General features: G+C 36.1%; 1 protein-coding gene and 1 long non-coding RNA gene across 10 annotated transcripts in view; one reads left to right on the forward strand and one right to left on the reverse strand.

Moving 5' to 3' along the window:
• PARVA (parvin alpha) overlaps positions 1-24,569 on the forward strand; it is a 193,593-nt gene that overhangs the window by 116,249 nt on the left and 52,775 nt on the right. The gene's annotated exons all lie outside the window — the stretch shown is intronic.
• LOC109492006 overlaps positions 1-24,569 on the reverse strand; it is a 79,341-nt gene that overhangs the window by 10,214 nt on the left and 44,558 nt on the right. Inside the window, exon 3 of one of the 4 annotated variants that reach the window (XR_006586391.1) lies at positions 15,395-15,453. The exons of the other annotated variants lie outside the window; for them this stretch is intronic. This is a non-coding gene — a long non-coding RNA (uncharacterized LOC109492006). Of the gene's footprint in view, positions 1-15,394; positions 15,454-24,569 lie in introns of those variants that run through there. 4 annotated transcript variants of the gene reach the window in all.

A 24,569-nucleotide genomic window follows, 5' to 3' on the forward strand; every position in this document is an offset into this window, starting at 1 on the left:
GAGCTGTTTTTTTCAAATATGTATATATTTGAATATATATATATATTTAAAAAATAGATAAATCTTTAGCCAGACTCATCAAGAAAAAAGAGGACCCATGTTAATAAAATAAAAAATGAAAGAGAAGTGACAAAATGAAAGAGAAGTAACAATCAATACCACAGAAATACAAAGGATTATAAGAAACTACTATGAAAACTTATATGCCAATAAATCGGACAACCTAGAAGCAATGGATTCTTAAAAACATGCAATCTTCCAAAACTGAATGAGGAAGAAATAGAAAATCTAAACAGACCAATTACTAGTAATGAAATTGAATCAATAACCAAAACAGGCCCAACAAAGGCCAGGACCAGAATGATTCACAGGTGTGTTCTACCAAATATTGAAAGAAGAATTAATCTATTCTCCTCAAACTATTACAAAAAGAAGAGGAAGGAAGGCATCCATACATTCTGAGGACAGCATTGCCCTGGTACCAACACCGAACAAAGACACTACAAAAGGCCAATATCCCTGATCAATATAGATGCGAAAATCCTCATCCAAATGTTAGCAAACCACCTTCAACAATATATTAAAAGAATCATTCATGACAACCACATGGGATTTATTCCAAGGATGCAAAGCCTGGCTCAATATCCACAAATCAATCAACATAACACACAACTTTAAACTGAAGAATAAAAATCATATAATCATCTCAACAGATGCAGAAAAAAAAATCTGACCAAATTCAACATCCATTTATATATAAAAAAGAAAACTTTCAACAGATTGGTTTGGAGGGAACACACCTCAACATAATAAAGTCCATATATGAAAAACTTTCAGCTAACATCATACTCAGTAGTGGAAAACAAAGCTTTTCCTCTAAAATCACAATCAAAATGATGTCTACTCCTGCCAATTTTATTCAATATAATAGTGGAAATTCTAGTCCTAGCAATCAGAGAAGAAAAAAGGCATCCATATTGGTAAAGAAGAAGTAAAAATGTCACTATTTGCAAATGACAGGATACTATACACAGAAAATCCTAAAGATTTCACCAAAAAAAACCCATAAAAACTATTAGAATAAGTGAATTCAGTAAAGTTGCAGGATACAAAACCAATACACAGAAATCTGTTGTATTTACATACACTAATAACAAAGTAGTAGAAAGAGAAATTAAGAAAACAGTTCCATTTTCAGTTGTACCTAAAAGAATAAAATAACTTAACCAAGGAGGTGAGAGACCTGTACTTTGAAAACTATAAAACACTGATGAAAGAAAATGAAGATGACACAAATGGAAAGATATTCCATGCTCATGGACTGGAAGAATTAATATTGTTAAAATGTTCATATTTACCCAGGACAATCTACAGATTCAATGCAATTCCTATCAAAATACCAACAATATTTTTCACAAAACTAGAAAAATAAATCTTAAAATTTTTATGGAACCACCAAAGACCCAAAGCAGGCTTTAGAAAGAACAAAGCTGAAGGTATTACAATCCCAGATTTCAAGATCCACTAAAAATCTGTAGTCAAAGCCTAATGGTATTAGCACAAAAATCAACACATAGATCAATGTAACAGAATAGGAAGCCCAGAAATAAACCCATACTTATTTAGTCAATTAATCTATGACAAAGGAGGCAAGAATATACAATGGAGAAAAGATGGTCTCTTCAATAAATGGTGCTGGGAAAACAGGACAGCTACATGCAAAAGAATGAAAGTGGACCATTTTCTGACATCATACACAAAAGTAAACTTAAAACGGAATAAAGGCCAGGGCACCTGGGTGGCTCAGTCGGTTAAGTGTCCGACTTTGGCTCAGGTCATGATCTCACAGTTCGTGAGTTTGAGCCCTGCGCTGGGCTCTGTGCTGATGGCTTGGAGGCTGGGGCCTGCTTCAGATGCTGTGTGTCTCTCTCTGCCCCTCACATTCGCACTTTTTCACTCTCAAAAATAAATAAACATTAAAAAAAAATATTTTATGGATTAAAGGCCTAAATGTGAAACCTGAAACCATAAAACTCCTCAAAGAAAACATAGGCAGTAGTAGGCTGGGAAGATGGCAGCAGAATAGGAGGACCCTAAGCTCACCTCATCCCGTGGATACTAGATAATACTCCCATCAGCATAAATAACTGAGAAGATGACCTAAAGACTGGCAGAAGAAACTCCACTAAAGGTAGAGAAGAGGCCACATCAAAGAAGCTAGGAAAGGCAGAGACACAGTTTGGAAGTGAAACAGACCTTGGCCATCTGCAGTTAGAGGGAGCCAGGAATGTGAAGAAATAGACTATCATACCAGGGAGCCCACACAGGGAAGATGAATCCCCAAATTTGGTTTTGAAGGTGAGAGGAGTGAATCTCATGAGTTTTTACAATTAGCAGGATTTAAAGCCTCCAATTTTAAAAATAAGCAAGCTCTGTTTCAGGGGAATCCAGAGGGCATTAGGAAGCTGAGTCCTGGCCCTTAAAGAAATAGTAGGACAAATAGCCCATGGAGATACAACAGTTTCAAAAACAGGTGAGCATACAGGAGGGAGATTTATTTACTCATCTCAGAGCATGGCCCAGAGAGTCAGGGATTGTGAAGAGACACCTCCAGCCCCCTTCCCCCCAGCATAAATACAGCCACCCATGGGAACCAACACAGTACATACACTCACTACCTAACTTGCTTACACCAAGTCCTGCCCCCCAACCTCTATTTCAGCAGATCCACCCTTCCTAGTCATGCTTGCCTCAGTACCAGTGCTACAGATCCCTTCCCAAGAAGACTGGTGCAAACTCTACCAATACCACCTCTTGACCCTCACATTTTGCAGGGCCTCAGTACCAGTAGGGGCAGGTCTCATTTCATGAACAGACTATCTCACATTTTGTTAAAATGTACCCTGCCTGGCTGGTGACCAAAAACCGGCCATAACAGGCAAAGAGAGCCTCTGCAGTTGACTAGACTAGAGGAAAAAAATGGCAAAGACATAACAACAAGGCACACACAACACATAGGAGACACTTTCTGAAGCACCAGGTTCTGGGGAACAGAGGACACTGCACTGCAGGGCACTGTAGGTCCTCTTCTTCATAAGGCCATTACCATCAAGAGCAGGAGATATTAGCTGACTTTCCTAACACACAGAAACAGAGTTAAATAACATAGGAGACAGAGGAATATGTCCCAAAGGAAAGAGCAGGAAAAAGCCACAGTAAGAAACCTAAGCAAAATAGATGTAAGTAATGTGCCTGATAGAGAATTTAAAGTAATGATCATAAAGATACTCACTGGACTTGAGAAAAGAGTCGAGGATATCAGTGAGACCATTAATAAAGAGACAAAAAAGAACCAATCAGAGACAAAACAATCAATGAAATTAGAAATACACTTGATGGAATAAATAGCTGGCTAGAGGAAGCAGACAAATTGTGATTTAATGACCTGGAAGACAGTGTAATGGAAACTAATCAAGCTGAGCAAGTCAAAGAAAAAAAAAAAAATGCAACATAAGAATAGACTTAGGGAACTCAGTGACTCCATCAAATACAATAAAATTCACATTGCAGGGATCCCAGAAGAAGGAGAGAGAGAAAAGGGGTCAGAAAATTTATTTGAGAAATAATGGCTGAAAACTTCCCTAATCTGGGGAAGGAAACAGATATCCAGACCCAGGAGGTACAGAGGTCCCCCAACAAAATCAAACCAAGGAGGTCCACACCAAGCCACATAGTAATTAAAATGGCAAAAAGTAGTGATAAGGAAAAAAATTTTTTAAGCAGCAAAAGGAAAGACCGTTACATACAGGGAAAGCCCCATAAGGCTATCAGCAGGTTTTTCAGCAGAAACTTTACAGGCCAGAAGGGAGTGGCATGATACATTCAGAGTGCTGAAAGGGAACAGTCTGCATCCAAGAATACTCTATCCAGCAAGGCTATCATTCAGAACAGAAGGAGAGACCAAGAGTTCTTGGAAAAACAAAAACTAAAAGAGTTCATGACCACTAAACCAGCCCTGTAAGAACATTTTAAAGAGTACTCTTTAAGTAGAAAGGGAAGACTGTGAGAGTATGAAAAGTAGGAAATACAAAAGCAGTAAAAATAAGGATATCTGTAAAAATCAATCAAGGGAGTCACAAAAGGATGTAAAATATGACACTATATATGTAAAGTGGGGGTGGGGGAGTAAAGAATGGGTCCAAAGTTAAGCAACCATCAACTTAATACAGACTGCTATATGCAGAAGATGTTATATAAACCTAATGGTAACCATGAATAAAAAACCAGTAATAAATATGCAAAGAATAAAGAAAAAGGAATCCATGTCAGTAAAGAAAGCCAATAAACCATGAAAGAGAGCAAGAAAGGATCAAAGAAAAACTAGAAAAATAACCACAAACAAAATTATAATAAAAACATTCTATCAATAATTACTTTGAATGTAAATAGACTGAATGCTTCACTCAAAAGATATAGGGCGACAGAGCAAATTTTAAAAGGGACCCATCTATATGCTCCCTACAAGAGACTCATTTAAGACCTAAAGACATCTGCAGATTGAAAGTGAGGGGTTGAAGAAAGATTTGTCATGCAAATGGATGTCAGTAAAAGCCCGGGTAGCAATACTTATATTGGCCAAAGTAGACTGTATAACAAAGACTATCACAAGAGACAAAAAAAGACATTATGTAACAATAAAGGGGACAATCCAACAAGAAGATACAAAAATTGTAAATATTTTGCACCCAAATACATAAAACAGTAACAAACATAAAGGAAGTAATCAATAGTAATACAATATAATAGGAGACTTTAACACCTCACTCTCATCAATGGACAGATCATCCAAACATAAAATCAACAAGGAAACAATAGCTTTGAATGACACCCTGGGCCAGATGGATTTAACCAATATATTCAGAACATTCCATCCCAAAAGCACAGAATGCACATTGTTTTCAAGTATACCTGGAACATTCTCTAGAATAGATCACATATTAATTAGGCCAAAAAAGAAGTCTCAACAAATCATGCATCTTTTCTGACTTAGAAAGCAACCACAAGAAAACAATCTGGAAAGACCACAAATACATGGAGGTTCAATAACATGCTACTAAACAATGAATGGGTCAACCAAGAAATCAAAGATGAAATAAAAAATCACATGGGAAAGTGAAAATGAAAACACAGTGGTATAAAATGTTTCAGATGCAATAATATAGGCCTACCTCAAAAGCAAGAAAAACTTAAATAAATGACCTAACCTTACATATAAAGGAGCTAGAAAAAGAAAAAGAATAAACCCCAAATCAGCAGTAAAAGGGAAATATTGAAGATTAGAGCAGAAATAAATGATATTGAAACTAAAGCAAACAAACAAAAAAATAGAACAGATCAATGGAACCAGGAACTAGTTTTATCAACAAAATTGATAAACCTTTAGCCAGACTCATCAAAAAGAGAAAAAGAAAGAAAGGACTCAAACAAAATCATAAATGAAAGAGGAGAAATAATAAGACAGCCCAGAAATATGAAGGAGTTTAAGAGAATATTATGAAAATTTGTGTCAACAAATTGGACAATTTAGAAGAAATGGATAAATTCCTAGAAGCATTTAACCCCCCAAAACTGAAGCAGAAAGAAATAGAAAATTTGAACAGACTAATCACTAGCAATGAAATTGAATTAGTAATCAAAAAACTTCCAAACAAAAGTCCAGGACTGGATAGATTCATGGGCAATTCTACCAAACATTTAAAGAGTGAATACTTTTTCTTCTCAAACTATTCCAAAAAATAAAAGAGGACGGAAAATTACCAAATCCATTCTATGAGACCAGCATTACCCTGATACCAAAACCAGATAAAGACACCAACAAAAGAGAGAGAGAGAAGTGCAGGCCAATATCTCTGATGAACATAGATGCAAAATCCTCAACAAAATACTAGCAAACTGAATCTAACAATGTATGAAAAAAATAATTCACTGCAATCAAGTGATGCAAGGGTGGTTCAGTATTTGCAAATCAATCAGTATGATACATCCCATCAATAAGAGAAAGGATAAAAACCATATGATCATGTCAATAGAAGCAGAAGAAATATTTGACCAAAGTACAACATCCACTCATCCGTGATGAAAACCCTCAACAAAGTGGATCTAGAGGAAACATACCTCAACATAATAAAGGCCTTATACAAAAAAACAAAAGCAAACATACTCAGTGGGGAAATACTGAGAGCTTTTCCCCTAAGGTCAGGAACAAGACAAAGTTGTTTATTCTCACCACTTGTATTCAACACAGTACGAGAAGTCCTAGCCATAGCAATCAGAAAACAAAAAGAAATCAAAGGCATCCAAACTGGCAAGAAAGAAGTCAAATTTTCCCTATTTGCAGATGACGTGATACTATATATATATAGAAACCCCTAAAAACTCCACCAGAAAGATACCAGAACTGATAAATAAATTTAATAAAGTCACAGGATACAAAATCAATGCACAGAAATCTGTTGCATTTCCATACACTAAAAATGAAGCAACAGAAAGAGAAATTAAGAAAACAATCCCATTTACAATTGCACCAAAAAGAATAAAATACCTAGGAACAAATTTAATTAAGGAGGTGAAAGACCTGTTCTTTGAAAACCATAAAACATTGATGAAAGAAGTTGAATACGACACAAAGAAATGGAAACACATTCCATGCTTGTGGATTGGAAGAACAAATATTGTTAAAATATCTATGCTACCCAAAGAATCTATAGATTTAATGTGATCCCTATCAAAATACCAACATTTTCCCATAGAAATTAGAACAAACAATCCTAAAATGTGTATGGAAGTACAAAAGACCCAGAATAGCTGAAGCAATCTTGAAAAAGAAAAACACAATTGGAGACATCACAATTCCATATTTCAAGTTATATTATAAAGCTGCAGCAACCAAAACAGTATGGCACTGGCACAAAAATAGATACATAGCTAATGGAACAGAATAGAAAGTCCAGAAATAGATCCACAAATACATGGTCAGTTAATCTTCAACAAAGCAGGAAAGAATATCCAATGGGAAAAAGATAGTCTCTTCAACAAATGGTTTTGGGAAAACTGCACAACAACATGGAAAAGAATGACTGGACCACTTTCTTACTCCATACACAAAAATAAACTCAAAATGGATTAAAGACCTAAATATGAAACTTGAAACCATAAAAATTCTAGATGAGAGTACAGGGAGTAATTTCTCTGACATCAGTCATTGTCACTTTTATCTGATAGGTTGCCTGAGGCAAGGGAAACAAAAGCAAAAATAAACGATTGGGACTACATCAAAATGAAAATCTTTGTACAGAGAAGGAAACAATCAACAAAACTAAAAGGCAACCTACAAAATGGGAGAAGATATTTGCAAATGACATATCTGATAAAAGGTTGTATCCAAAGTAAAGATATGTAAAATATATAATGAACTCAGCAACTCCACACCCCCCCCCCCAAATAATAATAATCCAACTTACAGATGGGTAGAAGACACAAACATTTCTCTATAGAAGACATGCACATGGCCAACAGATACATGAAAACATGCTCATTATCATTTATCAGGGAAATGCAAATCAAAACGACAATGAAATATCACCTCACACCTGTTAGAATGGCTAAAATCAGAAACACAAGAAACAACAATTGTTGGCAAGGATGTGGAGAAACAGGAACCCTCATACACTATTGGTGGGAGTGCAAACTGATACGGCCACTCTCAAAAACAGTATGGAGTTTCCTCAAAAAGTTAAAAATAGAACTACCCTATGAACCAGCAGTTGCACTCCTGAGTATATACCCAAAGAATACAAAAACACTAATTTAGAGGGATACATGCACCTCAGTGTTTATAGTAGCATTATTCACAATAGCCAAGATATGGAAGCAGCCTAAGTATCCATTGATTGATGAGTGGATAAAGAAGATGTGGCATATATATCCAATAGAGTGTTATTCAGCCATAAAAAAGAATGAAAATTTGCTATTTGCAGCAACGAGGATGGAGCTAGAAAGTATAATGCTAAGTGAAATAACTCAGAGAAAGACAAATACCATATGATTTCACTCATATGTAGAATTTAAGGAATGAAACAAATGATTAGAGGGAAAAAAAGAGAGAGGCAAACCAAGAAACAGATTCTTAATTATAGAGAACAAACTGATGGTTACCAGAGGGGAGGTGGATGGAGAGATGGGTTAAATAAGTGATGAGAATAAAGGAGTGCATTTGTTGTGAGGAGCACTCAGTATTGAATGTAAGTGTTGCATCACTAAATTGTACACCTGAAATGAATATTACGCTGTATGTTAACTCACTGAAATTTAAATAAACACTAAAACAAGCAAACAAGTGTTGGTGAGAATGTGGAGGAATAGGAACCCTCATACACTGTTGGTAGGAAAACTTCCTCAAAAAGTTACAAATAGAACTACCCTTTGATCCAGTAATCACACTACTGGGTATTTATCCAAAAGATACAAAAACACTAATTCAAAGGGATACTTCCATGCCTATGTTTATTGCAGCACTATTTACAATAGGCAAATTATGGAAGCAGCCCAAATGTCCACCGATAGATGAATGGATAAAGAAGATGTGGTGTGTATATACAATGGAATATTATTCAACCATAAAAAAGAATGAAATCTTGCCATTTGGAACAACATGGATAGAACTAGAGAGAACAGTACTTAGCTAAATTAGACAAAGACAAATACCATATGATTTCATTGGTATGTGGAATTTAAGAAATGAAACAAATGAACAAAGGAAATAGACCAAGAAACAGACTCTTAACTGTAGAGAACAAACTGAAGGTTACCAGAGGGTAAGTGGGTGGGGGATTGGGTGAAATAGTTGATGGGGACTAAAGAGTACACTTATCATGATGAGCAGTGACTAATGTATAGAATTGTTGAATCACTGTATTATATACCTGAAACTAATATAACACAGCATGTGAACTATACTAGAAGTAAAATTAAAAACTTAATTTTTAAAAACATAGTAATTTCTTTGACATCAGCCTTAGCAACATTTTTGTGGAAACGTCTCCTCAGGCAAAGGAAACAAAAGGCAACCTACCGAGTGGGAGAAGATATTTGCAAATGACATATCTGATAAGGGGATAACATCCAAAATATATAAAGAACTTCTACAACTCGACACAAAAAAATACAATTAATCTGATTTAAAAATGAGCAGAAGACCTGAATAGACATTTTCCCAAAGACATACAGGTAGCTTACAGACACATGAAAAGGTGCTCAACATCAGTAATCATCAGAGAAATGCAAATCACAACCACATAGAGATCTCACCTTACACTTGTCAGAAATGGCTAAAATCAGGGGCACCTGGGTGCCTCAGTTGGTTAAGCGTCCAACTTCAGCTCAGGTCACGATCTCACTGTTCATGAGTTTGAGCCCCACATCAGGCTCCGTGCTCACAGCTCAAAGCCTGGAGCCTGCTTCAGATTCTGTGTCTCCCTCTCTCTGTCCCTCCCCTGCTCACTCTCTCTCTCTCTCTCTCAAATAAATAAACATTAAAAAAAAAAAAAAAAGAAATGGCTAAAAAAAAAAAAAAACACAAGAAATAACAAGTGTTGGCCAGGATACGGAAGAAAGGGAACTCTCATGCACTGATGGTGGGAATGTCAAGTGGTGCAGCCACTGTGAACAACAGTATGGAGGATCCTCAAAAAATCAGAAATACCATATCATCCAGTAATTCCACTACTGGATATTTACCCAAGGAAAATGTAAACACTAATTTGAAAACATATATGCACTTTGGTGTTTACTGCAACTTCAGTTACAATAACCAAGTTATGGGAGTAACAGAAGTTACCATATCAGGGGGTAAATGATAAAGAAAATGGGGTGTATACATACATATATAATGGAGTATTATTCAGCTATAAAAAGAATGTGGTCTTGCCATTTGGGACAACATAGATGGGCCTAAAGAGTATTGTGCTAAGTGAAATAAGTCAGAGAAAGACATTACCATATAATTTCATTTATATGTGGAATCTAAAAAGTAAAACAAAAACAGAATCACAAACACAGAGAACTGATGATTGCCAGAGAGGAGGGACTTGGGGGATGAGAAAAACAGTTGAAGGGGATTAAGAGGTGCAAACTTCCAGTTATAAAATAAATAAGTCATAGGGTTGAAGGTACAGTATGGAGAATATAGTTAATAATACTGGAATAACTTTATATAGTGACAGATGGTAAGTACATTCATCATGCTGAGCATTTCATAATGTACATAATTATTAATCACAATGGCTCACCTGAACCTAACATGTCAACTATACTTCAATTAAAAATAGAAACAATTAAAAAATAAGTTTACTATATTGTCAAAAAAAAAAGCCCCTAGATTAAGATGTAGTTAAAAGTTATTCCAGATTATTAGTGCTTCCCAAGACAAAAGCAAACATATGTCCTTTTAGAGGAATGAACTTTAAACCCAGGCCACAAAAAACTCCCAGAGACAAAATTCCAAAGAAAATGGCTAAAAATCAGAAATTATCAAACACATGAGAAGCCACTTTGAGCAAAGATCAACAGAACAAGAAACTGTAAATTCATCCCACAAATGCTATATATTAACAACTGATAAGTTATGGAATATCAAATATGTTTAATGTCAAAATAAAAGTTTAAAAGACTATTGAAAGAATGATTTTTAAAAAGTAGTTATCAAAATTGGACAAGTCAATGTGAAAGAGAACCAAACAGAACTTCTGGAAATGAAAAAAAAAAAAAAGTAATTAAATTAGAAACCTCAATGGATCAGACACAGCTAAAGAGGAATTTGTGAACTGGAAGTTGGCACTGAAGAAATTACTCAGAATGCAATAAAGAGAGACAACAGTACCTAAAATAAGAAAGAATTAGAAGACAAAGATTTTTCTAAGAAAATCCAACATATGGCTAATTAGAATTCCAGCAGGAGAAGATAAGGAAAATGGAGCATAGGCAATATTTAAAGACATAACGAATGAGAATTTTTCTAGAATTGATGAAAGATATGAATTCTCAGATTAAGGAAGCTCACAGATTCCCAGATAGGATAAATAACAAGAAATCTATACCTACGTACTTTATAATGAAACCTAAGAACCCTGAAGACAAATTATTAAAAGCAGAGATTAAAAATAAATTACCAATTAAGGAACAACAGAGTGAAAGCTGTCTTTCACCAAGAACAATAATAGTCTAAAGATACTAAAATGAAATCTTCAGAATTCAGGAAAAAAAATGGTCAACTTATAAGTTATCCAGGAAAAAAAAAAAAGCTGTTTCAAAAAATGAGAAAGTGAAGGCATTTTAAGCAAACATGAATTGGGGCGACTGGGTGGCGCAGTCGGTTAAGCGTCCGACTTCAGCCAGGTCACGATCTCGCGGTCCGTGATTTCGAGCCCCGCGTCAGGCTCTGGGCTGATGGCTCAGAGCCTGGAGCCTGTTTCCGATTCTGTGTCTCCCTCTCTCTCTGCCCCTCCCCCGTTCATGCTCTGTCTCTCTCTGTCCCAAAAATAAATAAACGTAGAAAGAAAGAAAGAAAGAAAGAAAGAAAGAAAGAAAGAAAGAAAGAAAGAAAGAAAGAAAGAAAAGAAAGAAGCAAGCAAACATGAATTGAGAGGGTTTACTTCCAACAGATCCTCACTAAAAGGAATCTCTGAAGGATATGTACTCCAGGGACCAAAAAAAAAAAAAAAAAAATGAACCCAAAAGAAAGATCTGAAATGCAACAAAAATGATGAGCAACAGTCACCATGGTGGGCAGAATAAAGAGCTCAGAAATAAACCCATGCCTACGTAGTCAATTAATCTGTGACAAATCTTACACCATACACAAAAATAAACTCAAAATGGATTAAAGGCCTACATATAAGACCTGAAACCATAAAAATGTTAGAAGAGAACATAAGCAGTAATTTCTTTGACACTGGCCATAGCAAATTTTTCTAGATATGTCTCCTAAGGTAAGGAAAACAAAAATAAAAAACATCAAATAAAACTTTGGCACAGTGAAAAAAATGATCAAAAAAATGAAAAGGCAACCTACTGAATGCTAGGTTAAAAATGATATATCTGGGGGCACCTGGGTGGATCAGTCAGTTAAGTGTTTAACTTCAGCCCAGGTCATGATGTCACAGTTTGTCGGTTCAAGCCCCACATCAGTCTCTGTGCTGACAGTTCAGAGCCTAAAGCCTGCTTCAGTTTCTGTGTCTCCCTGTCTCTCTGCCCCTCCCCCATTTGCACTCTCACTCTCTCGCTCGCTCTCTCAAAAATATTTAAAAAATTTTAATGATATAACTGATGAGAGGTTAATATCCAAAGTATATAAAGAACTTATACAACTCAATGACAAAAAAGCAAATGATTCAATTAAAAATGGGCAGAGGACCTGAAAAGACATTTTTCCAAAGAAGACATACAGATGGTCAACAGACACATGAAAAGATGCTCAACATCAGGAAAATGCAAATAAAAACCACAATGAGAAATCATCTTACAACAGGGAGAATGACTGAAATAAAAGAGACAAATAACAAGTGTTGGTGAGGATACAGAGGAAAGAGAACCCTTGTGCACTGTTGGTAGGAATGCAAATTGCTGCAGCCACTGTGGAAAACAGTTTGGAGGTTCCTTAAAAAATTAAAAACAGAGGGGCACCTGAGTGGCTCAGTCAGTTAAGCGACCAGCGCTTGATTTTGGCTTAGTTCGTGATCTCGCAGTTCGTGGAATTGAGTCCCATGTGGGGTTCTGTGCTGAGAGCACAGAGCTTGCTTAGGATTTTCTCTCCCCCATGCTGTCTCTTTGTCCTTCCCCCATTCATGCTCTGTCTCTCTCTCAATAAGTATTTTTTTAATTAAAAACAGAAATATGCTATCATCCAATCATTTCACTATTTACCTAAAGAAAACAAATTAATTTGAAGATATATGCACCCCAATGTTTATTGCAGCATTATTTATAATAGCCAAGATATGGAAGCAACCCAAGCGTCTACTGATAGATGAATGAAAGAAATGGCACATAAATTTATTATTTATATTTATATTTATATTTTTTATATAATGGCATATTAGCCATGGAAAATGATGAGATCTTGCTATTTGTGACAGTATGGATGGGCCTAGAGGGTGTTATGCTAAGTGAAATAAGTCAGACTGAGAAAGCCAAATATCATATGATTTCATTCATGTGGAATGTAAAAAAAACATGACAAATGAATAAACAAAAAGCAGAATCATACCTAAAAATACAGAGAACTTATGGTTGCCAGAAGGAAGGGGTAGAGGATAGACAAAATGCACAGAGGGGAATGGGAGACATAGCTTTCCGCTTATAGAAAGAATAAGTCATGGGAATAAAAGGTAGAGTATAGGGAATAAAGTCAGTGATATTATAATAGCTCTGTATGATGACAGGTGGTAGCTATACTTGTGGTGAGCACAGCATAATGTATAGAGATGTTGAATCACTATGTTGTACACCTGAAACTAATGGAACATTGTCTGAACTGGACTCAAAACAATTTTTTTTAACAAAATGAAAATCCTTTGCCTATGTTAATAAAAAATCACCAAGGTAGGTAGATTGAAGCAATAATTAAATGAATATAAAAGAATCACAATTTCTAATTTGTTGATTTAAAAAGTTAAGATAGAATCCCAGACAAATTATAGCATTTAAGTCAGGAAGAGCGTGAGAAGAGTCAAAGTATGCTGACATCCTGTATTATTTAGTATGTGGATAAAGATAGTAATTAACTTAATACTCTATTAAGTTAAATACACATGATAAATTTTTTAGGGTGGCCACTAAAATAGTGAAACAAAGTATATAACCTCCCTACTAGTAATGGGGGAAAAAAATGAAATGAGAGAGATGAAAACCTTATTCCAGAAGAAGGCAAGGATGGAAGGGTGGATAAGAACCAGAAAAGCAGAATATTAGAAAGTTGAAAATAAGTTCGTGCAAGTGAATCCAAGTATATTGATGAACCCAGTCAATATAAATTGACTGTATCCATTTAAAAGACAAGGATTTTCATGAGGTCCCAACTATTGGGGCCTCATGAAGGTAAAAAGCTTCCACACTGCAAAGGAAACAATCAACAAAACTAAAAGAAACCAATGGAATGGGAAAAGATATTTGCAAATGACATATCAGACAAAGGGCTAGTATCTCAAATCTATAAAAAACTCACCAAATCCACACCCAAAAAAAACAAATAATCCAGTGAAGAAATGGGCAGAAGACATGAATAGACACTTCTCTAAAGAAGACATCCAGATGGCCAACAGGCACATGAAAAGATACTCAACGTCGCTCCTTATCAGGGAAACACAAATCAAAACCACACTGAGATATCACTTCATGCCAGTCAAAGTGGTTAAAATGAACAAATCAGGAGACTATAGATGCTGGAGAGGATGTGGAGAAACGGGAACCCTCTTGAACTGTTGGTGGGAAGGCAAACTGGTGCAGCCACTCTGGAAAACAGGGTGGAGGTTCCTCAAAAAATTAAAAATAGATCTACCCTATGACCCAGCAATAGCACTGCTAGGAATTTACTCAAGGGATACAGGAATGCTGATGCATAGGGGCACTTATACCCCAATGTTTATAGCAGCACTTTCAACAATAGCCAAATTAGGGAAAGAGCTTAAATGTCCATCAACTGATGAATGGATAAAGAAATTGTGGTTTATATATACAAGGGAATACTACTTGGCAACGAGAAAGAATGAAATATGGCCTTTTGTAGCAACATGGATGGAACTGGAGAGTGTTATGCTAAGTGAAATGAGTCTTACAGAGAAAGACAGATACCATATGTTTTCACTCTTTTGTGGATCCTGAAAAACTTAACAGAAGACCATGGGGGAGGGGAAGGGGAAAAAAAAAGGGAGGGAGGGAGCCAAACCATAAGAGACTCTTAAAAACTGAGAATAAACTGAGGGTTGATGGGGGGTGGGAGGGAGGGGAAAGTGGGTGATGGGCATTGAGGAGGGCACCTGTTGGAATGAGCACTGGGAGTTGTAATGGAAACCAATTTGACAATAAATTTCATATTTAAAAAAAATAAAAAATAAAAGACAAGGATTGTCAGACTAGATAGCCCAACAACATCTTGCTACATGCTATTTACAAGAGACATAATTTATGAGGGCAAAGAACAGTTTAAAGAGTGGGAAAAAATGGGGCACCTGGGTGGCTCAGTCCGTTGAGCGTCTCACTTTGACTCAGGTCATGATCTCGCAGTTTGTGAGTTCGAGCCCCGCTAGGGCTCTGTGCTGACAGCTCAGAGCCGGGAGCCTGCTTCGGATTCTGTGTCTCCCTCTCTCTCTGCTCCTCCCCCACTCATGCTCTCTCTCTCTCCTTCAAAAAAAACAAAACAAAACAAAAACAAAACATTTAAAGAATGGGAAAAATTACATACGCTACACAAACACTAATTAAAAGAAAACTGGAGTAACTGTTTTAATATTTGACAAAACAGACTTTAAGGCACTAAGCATTACTACGGAGAGTATATATTGAGGAGACTAAACCTACTAGGAAAATACAGCCATTTTAAACCTAAATGTACTTTTATGCATCATTATATAAAAACTGAAAATGACAATCAGAATTACAAACACTTGATAAATCTGCCCTCACAGTGTTAGATTTTTAACATATTTTGTTTATGAACACATTAAGAAAATTTCAAAAGGATAGAGAAGATTTGGAGAAAGCAGTTAACCAGCCATGCCCCAAAACTAGAGTATTCTTTCCTTTCAACTGCACATGGAACACTTAAAAAGTGACTGTCAAATAAAGTAGGTCTCAACAAATTATTATACAGACCAAGTTCTCTAACCATGGTACGATAAAAAAATTTTTTTCTAACAAAGCCTCTCCATATATTTGGAAATACAAATCTAATAACTCAGGAATCACTCATACTGGAAAGAGTATTTTCTGTACTCAAATTCTCTGAAGGATGTTGACATTAACACAGTATGATCTATACAGTAACTGTGTGTGTGTGTGTGTGTGTGTGTGTGTGTGTGTGTGTGTGTGTGTGTGTTAGAATATCCCAGTTTTTCTACCATTCAGAGTAATTGAGTTTATTCTTCCCTGTCTTGATACTTGAGAACTTGTGAATACTATTTCATTGTTTTCTAAAAATAATCACTCCAAAAGCGCACTTGGATGCTAAACTCAAAAAACAAGAGAAAGATTCACAAAATAATCCTGAGAAAATTTTCTAAATAGCATCCTATTTCAAAATCATTCCTGTTACTTTATAACAAGTTAAACTAATGATGAACAATTTGCAGAACTATAGAAACATAAAAGGAATAATTTTGTGGAAGAATAAAATTTGAGCAATAGGAAGTTTTCGTGGAAGTTAGCCTAATAATAAAGAGCAAAAGAGGAAAACCAGGAGTCTTGAGAAAGAAATTATCTTTAAATACTTAATAACAATGAGTGAAATTACTATTTAACTACAGGAATATTTGAGTGGACCTGTTAAATTTTGAGGGTTGAATATTTCAAAAATAAATAGATGGGGTAAATAAACAGGGGTAGAAATAGCAGAAAGAGGTTCTCAAATCTTCTCTCTTAAAATGTCATATAAATGAAAAATAAAATAAAATATCATAAAATTGAAATAAGTGATACAAGCTTACAAAATAGAGATAACTATGTTTTACCTTATTTCCATACCCAGAGAATGCTAAAGACTCAAAGAAACAATAATAGAACTAATAAGGAGATTTGATAAGATGACTATATTTAAGAAGAAAATCTTTAAGGCAACAAGCTTTTCTTTTTACCAGCAATGATCAGTTGGTAACATACACACACACACACACACACACACACACACACACACCCGATGTTTATTGAAACTTTAATACAAATAGGAAAAAGGTGGCTTATAACCTGACTATATATCTACAGAGGAATAGTTGAATAAGTTCTAAGTCCTATAATGTATTATGTAGATTTTTTTAAAAGAATGAGTTGTATCGATATGTACTGATGTAGAAAGATACTCATAATATGTGTTTGAGTGAGATATTTGGGACATATTTAGAAACTAAAAAGATAATAGAAAAGATCAATGAAACTAAGAGCTGGTTTTTTGAAAAGATAAACAGAATCAACAAACCTTTAGCTAGACTTACAGATACAGGACTCAAATAAAATCAGAAATGAAAGGGGAGTTATTACAACTTGTACTACAGAAATACAAAGAATCATAAGAGACTACTGTGAACAATTACACACCAAAATTGGGCAACCCAGGAGAAATTGATAAATTCCAGGAAATGTGCAACCTACCAAGACAGAATCATGAAGAAATAGAAAATCTGGACAAACTGAGTATTAGTAAGTAGATTGAATCAGTAATCAAAAACTCCCCAATAAACAAAAGTCCAGGACCAGATGACTTCACTGGTGAATTCTACCAAACATTTAAAGAAAAAATACTACCAATCCTTAAACTCTTCCAAAATAGAGAAGAGGAAGAAAAACTTCCAGACTCATTTTACAAAACCAGCTACTAAAACCAGACAGGGATGTCACAAGGAAAACTACATTATCCCTAATGAACACAGATACAAAAATCCTCAACAAAATGTTAACAAAGCGAATTCAACAATACATTAAAAGGATCATGCGCCATGATCAACTGGGATTTGTTCCAAGGATGCAAGAATGGTTTCACACCCACAAATCAATCGGTGTGATATGCCCATTAACAAAATGAAGGATAAAAACCACATGACCATCTCAATAGATGCAGAAAAAGCATTTGACAAAATTACACATCCATTCATGATAAAAATTCTCAATAGAATGGGTACAGAGAAAACGTATCTCAACATAATAAAGGCTCTATATGACAAGCCTACATACCCAGTGGTGAAAAGCTGAAATCTTTTCCTCTAAGGAACAAGACAAGGATGCCCACTTTAGCCACTTTTATTCAACAAAGAATTGGAATTCCTAGCCATAACAATTAGACAAGAAAAAGAAATAAAAGGCATTCAAATTGGCAAGGAAGAAGTAAAACTGTCACTATATGTGTGTGTATATATATATACACACACATATATATATAATATACATATAATATATATAATACGTATAATATAATACATATAATATATAACAATATATATTATATATATAACTATATGTGTGTGGATATATATATCTATAGATCTATATAGATATATAGATCTATAGATCTATACAGATATATAGATCTATAGATATATACAGATGTATAGATCTATAGATATATATAGATATATATATCAAGAAAACCCCAAAGACTCCACCAAAAAAAAAAAAAACCTGTTAGAACTAGTAAACAAATTCAGTAAAGTCACAGGTACAAAATCAATATACAAAAATTTGTTGTATTTCTATACACTAATTAAACAAACTATCAGAAAGAGAAATTAAGAAAACAGTCCCACAAGGAGTGAAAGACCCTCTATGCTCATGAATTAGAAGAATAGTGCTAAATATTCTTCTACCCTAAGCAATCTACAGATTCAAGACAATCCCTATTAAGTTGCTAATGGTAGTTTTCACAGAAATATTGGAGTGGGAGAAATTGGCTTCCAGTTATGAAATAAGTCACAGAATGAAAGATACAGCATAAGGAATATAGTCAGTGATGTTGTAACAAGTGATGATGTGTCAAGACAAATGGTAGCTGCACTTGTAGTGAACATAGCATCATGGATAGACTTGTTGAATCACTATGGTGTACACTTCAAACTAATGTAACATTTTGTGTCAATTATGTGCAAATGAAAAATAAAAATAAAGACACATTGCACAGAAAAAAATAGAAAAAGGATCCTAAAATTTGTAAGGAACCACACAAGACCTCAAATAGCCAAAGCAATCTTGAAACAGAAGACTAAGGGGTACTCTGTCAGCTGAGCATCTGACTTTGGCTCAGGTCATGATCTCACAGTTCCTGGGTTCAAGCTCCACATCAGGCTCTGTGCTGACAGCTCAGAGCCTGGAGCCTGATTTGGATTCTGTGTCTCCCTCTGTCTCTGCTCCTCCCCTGCTCATGCTCTAAGCATGAGAGTTTTGTTTCTCTCTTAAAAAGAAGTAAACATTTAAAAAAATTTTTTTTTCTTAAGAAAAAGAAGACTAAGCTGGAGGCATCATGCTCCCTGATTTCAAACTATGTTACAAAGTTCTAGTAGTCAAAACATTATGGTAGAGCATAAAAACAGATACATATGTTAATGGAACAGAATAGAGAGCCCAGAAATAAAGCCACACATATATAGCCAATTAATTTAAGACAAAGGACCCAAGAATATACAGCTTCTGCAGTAAGTGTTGTTGGGAAAACTGGACAGCCACATGCAAAAGACTGAAAGTGAACCACTATTTTACAACATATGCAAACACTAACTCAAAATGGGTTAAGGACTTGAACATAAGACCTGAAACAATGTAACAAAATGAAAAGGCAACCTACCAAATGGGGATTTGGAAATATGTGCAAATCATATATCTGATAAGAGGTTAATATCCAATATATATAAAGAACTCATGAAACTGAATAGCAAAGAAAGAAAGAAAGAAAGAAAGAAAGAAAGAAAGAAAGAAAGAAAGAAAGAAAGAAAGAAAGAAAGAAAGAGAAAGAAAGAAAGAGACAAAAAGAAAATGAAAAAATACAATTGAAAAATGCACAGATCTGAATGGACACTTTTCCAAAGACGACACTCAGATTGCCAACAGACACATGAAAATATGCTCAACATCAGTTATCATCAGGGAAATGCAAACCAAAACCACAATGAGAGATTACCTCACACCAGTCAGAATTGGCTAGTATCAGAATGACAAGAAATAACCAAAACTGGCAAGGAAATGGAAAAAAGGGAACCCTTGTGCTCTGTTGGTAAGAATGTAAATTGGTGCAGCCACTACGGAAAACAGTATGGGGGTTCTTTAAAAAACTGAAAATGGACGGGGCGCCTGGGTGGCTTAGTTGGTTAAGCATCCAACTTCAGCTTGGGTCATGATCTCACGGTTCATGGATTTGAGCCCCCACGTCGGGCTCTGTGCTGACAGCTCGAGCCTGGAACCTGCTTCGGATTCTGTGTCTCCCTCCCTCTCTGCCCTTCCTCATACATTCTCTCTCTCTCTCTCAAAAATAAAAAAAAAATTTAAAAATTAAAAATGGAAATATCATATGATCCAGTGATTCCACTTCCGGTTTTTCCTAGAGAAAATGAAAATGCTACCTTGGAAGATATGTGCACTCCTCTGTTCACTCCAGCATTATTTACAATAGCCAAATATGAAAACAACCTAAGTGTCCATCAATGGATGAACAGATAAAGAAGATACAGTGAATATACATTTATACAGTGGAGTATTATTTGGCCATAAAAAAATAATGCAATCTTGCCATTTACAACAACATAGATGGACTTTGAGGACACTATGCTAAGTGAAATACTATATGGTCATACTTATGTGTTGAATCTTTATTTAAAAAAATAAGCTCATAGATACAGAGACCAGATTGGTGGCTGCCAGAGGCAGGGGATTGGGGGGGTGGGCAAAGTGGGTGAAGGTGGTCAAAAGGCACCAAAAAGATGAGTTATATCCATATATATTGACATAGGTATTCATAATGTATGTTTGAGTGGAAAAACAAGTAGCAGAAAAATATATATACACAGTAATCTCACTTTCATTGAGGGAGAAAATGAGAGAATGCTTTCTGTTTGTGTAATTGTGTATGTGAGCATGGCATAGAAATACACCTAAAACTGTTAACAAAGTTTGCTTCAAGATCTTCTATCTACTCAAATCCACATAATACCAACGCCATTGCCTAAAATAAAATATCCAACAAAATTAAAAGCAAAAAAAAAAAAACCCAAAAAAACTAAAGTAGAAAAAAAGTCAAGCAGAATTACATTTTCTCAAAAATTAGTATGCAAAAGAAATAAACAAACCATAGAAAGTCTTCTCCTGAATAATGCCAGATGCTAAAATACACAACTTTTTTTTTTAATTTTAAGAAGGCATTATAATAGCATTGTGGCAATTAAAAAATATTGGCAGAAACAGGAAAAAAAATGAGTATTCTAGTAGGTCATGTATAAAATCCAATTTTTTAAAAATGAGAACAGAATGGACAACAGTGCAGAAAAAGTTTTTGAGCTAATAAACAGACTCAGGGACCTAAGAAGTCCAACGTCAGCAGAAGGTTATAAATATGAAAACTTATAAGCCATGATGTAACAAAACAGGGCAGGCGAGTACGCAGTCTCCTCCCCTCTCCCTCTCCCCAAGCCCTCTCCCAAGACTGTCATCACTATCCCCAGTGATCTTTTCCTCTCAGCCAAGATAAAGCTGCAGAAATTTTCTTAACCGAGCACTTCAGGCAGCCTCTACCGAACGACCCAAACTGTGATTGCAGTATTAGATGCAAACAGCTTGTCATTTCTTCAGTAGGAAAGGATCCAAGATAAGAATTTGCGGCCCCCAAAATGCAAAAGGCACACGTGATCTCTTCAAGTATGAACAATCAAGAGGAAGACATTTAAATATAGGCTTGTTGCTCTGGAACACAGTGTGGAGATTCCTCAAAAAATAAAAAAGAGATCGACCCTATGGCCCAGCGATAGCACTGCTAGGAATTTACCCAAGGGATACAGGAGGGCTGATGCATAGGGGCACTTGTACCCCAATGTTTATAGCAGCGCTTTCAACAATAGCCAAATTATGGAAAGAGCCTAATTGTCCATCAACTGACGAATGGATAAAGAAATTGTGATTTATATACACAATGGAATACTACTTGGCAATGAGAAAGAATGAAATCTGGCCAATTGCAGCAATGTGGATGGAACTAGAGGGTATTATGCTAAGTGCAATAAGTCAGGCAGAGAAAGATACCGTATGCTTTCACTCATATGTGGATCCTGAGAAACTTAACAGAAGACCATGGGGGAGGGGAAGGGGGGGGAAGTTACAGAGGGGGAGGGAGGCAAACCCTCCCGTTAAGTCTTTAAGAGACTCATAAATACTGAAAACAAACTGAGGGTTGATGGGGGGTGGGGGAGAGGGGAAAGTGGGTGATGGGCATTGAGGAGGGCACCTGTTGGGATGAGCACTGGGTGTTGTATGGAATCCAAGTTGACAATAAATCATATTTAATAAAAAAATAAAAATAAATTTAAAAAATAAATATAGGCTTATTAAATCCCTGACATTTAGAAATAAAGAATGATGGCCCTGGGGCACCTGGGTGGCTCAGCCGGTTAAGAGTCTCACTGTTGATTTTGGCTCAAGTCATGATCTCACTCGTGAAATCAAGCCCCACATCGGGCTCACAGACAGCATGGAGGCTGCTTGGGATTCTCGCTCTCTCTCCCTCTCTCCGCCCCTTCCCCACTTATGCATGATCTCTCTCTTTCTCTCACAAAAATAAAATACATAAACAAATAAAAAAAAAAAAAGAATGATGGCTATAAGCAACTAAAGAGAAGAGAAAGATAATACTTGGGACTTCGAGGTGAAAATAGCTTGAGCTCATTCTATCCAGGTGCAGAAAATAATTTTTTTTTAACGTTTATTTATTTTTGAGAGAGAGAAAGAGCATGAGCAGTGGAGGGACAGAGAGAGATTGGGACACAGAATCTGAAGCAGGCTCCAGACTCTGAGATGTTGGCTCAGAGCCTCATGTGGGGCTCAAACTCACAAGCTGCAAGATCATGACCTGAGCTGAAATCAGATGCTCAACCGACTGAGTCACCCAAGTGTCCCAGATACAATTCTTTTTTTTTTTCTAATGTTTATTTATTTTTGAGAGACAGAGCGTGAGCAGGGGAGGGGCAGAGAGAGAGGGAGACACAGAATCCGAAGCAGGCTCCAGGCTCTGAGCTGTCAGCACAGAGCCCAAGGCAGGGCTCACACCCACAAACCATGAGATCATGACCTGAGCTGAAGTCAGACGCTTAACCGAATAAGGCACTCAGGCGCCCTCCCCCCAACCCCGAAAATAATTCTTAAATCCATAGAAAAATGCAGAAATTCGCCAATGAACAATCTCATCTTCAAATAACTACCCAAGGCAAATTTGAGCTGGGTAAGATATAACTGCAGAAAAATAAAAGAAATACTATAAGCATTGGGGAAACCATTGCTGTAGGTTTAATTCTTTTGTGTGGTGCTCCTTAAAAATATGGAGAAAAGACATTTTAAGCATATTTTGGAGTGTCTGTTCTATCAATCTTGAATGGGTTGTGGAGAGTAGATTCGGTGAATCCAACAGCAGATAATACTTCCCATTATTTAACTCAAAGCTGTTCTCTTTAACAGATAAAAATGTAGACCTTTAAGTATTAAGTTATACCATTGGATGCAAGAAAAATTGATTTTAAAACACACCATTTTATAAGTACCACTCAGAAAAAGAAAAAATCATGTCAATTACTATTACTCAAAGCTTACCAATTCCTTAGAATTTTTATTTCCTACTTTTTGAAAGTGTTCTTTTAGGCTTATTAAGGTATGGAAGTGCCCACACTATGAAGAGGTAGGACGCAGTGCACACATGTGGAAGCAGTGAGAACCCCTGTATTCCACCTGGCTGACAACAATTATAGAATGCCATCCATCTTATGACACTCTTATTTCAGGGATGTTAAAAAGTGAAAAACAACAACAACAAAAAAGTGCGCCCTAAAATTCATGAAATGGGACACATCAAATAAAGTTACATTTCCAGTGGGTTTAAAAGGAAAGAAGGTTTGGGGCGCCTGGGTGGCTCAGTCGGTTAAGTGTCCGACTTCAGCTCAGGTCACGATCTCACGATCCGTGAGTTCGAGCCCCGCGTCAGGCTCTGGGCTGATGGCTCAGAGCCTGGAGCCTGCTTCCGATTCTGTGTCTCCCTCTCTCTCTGCCCCTCCCCCATTCATGCTCTGTCTCTCTCTGTCCCCAAAATAAATAAACATTAAAAAAATAAATAAATAAAAGGAAAGAAGGTTTTTAAAACAGATATGTCTCTGGCGGCAAGGGAAATAAAAGCTAAAAGGAACTACTGGGATCTCATCAAGATAAAAAGCACAGGGAAGGAAACCATCAACAAAACTAAAAGGCAACCGATGGAATGGGAGAAGATATTGCAAATGACATATGGATAGAGGATTAGTATCCAAAATCTATAAAGAACTTACCAAACTGGCCCCCCAGAAACAAATAATCCAGTGAAGAAATGGACAGAAGACACGAATAGACACTTTTCCAAAGAAGACATCCAGATGGCTAACAGACACATGAAAAAATGCTCAACATCACTCATTAGGGACATACAAATCAAAACCACAATGAGATAACACCTCACAGTTGTCAGAAAGATTATAATTAACAACTCAGGAAACAATAGGTGTTGGCGAGGGTGTGGAGAAAGGGGAACCCTCTTGCACTGTTGG

This window comes from Felis catus, chromosome D1 (assembly GCF_018350175.1).
Source record: "Felis catus isolate Fca126 chromosome D1, F.catus_Fca126_mat1.0, whole genome shotgun sequence".
NCBI classification, from domain to species: Eukaryota; Metazoa; Chordata; class Mammalia; order Carnivora; family Felidae; genus Felis; species Felis catus.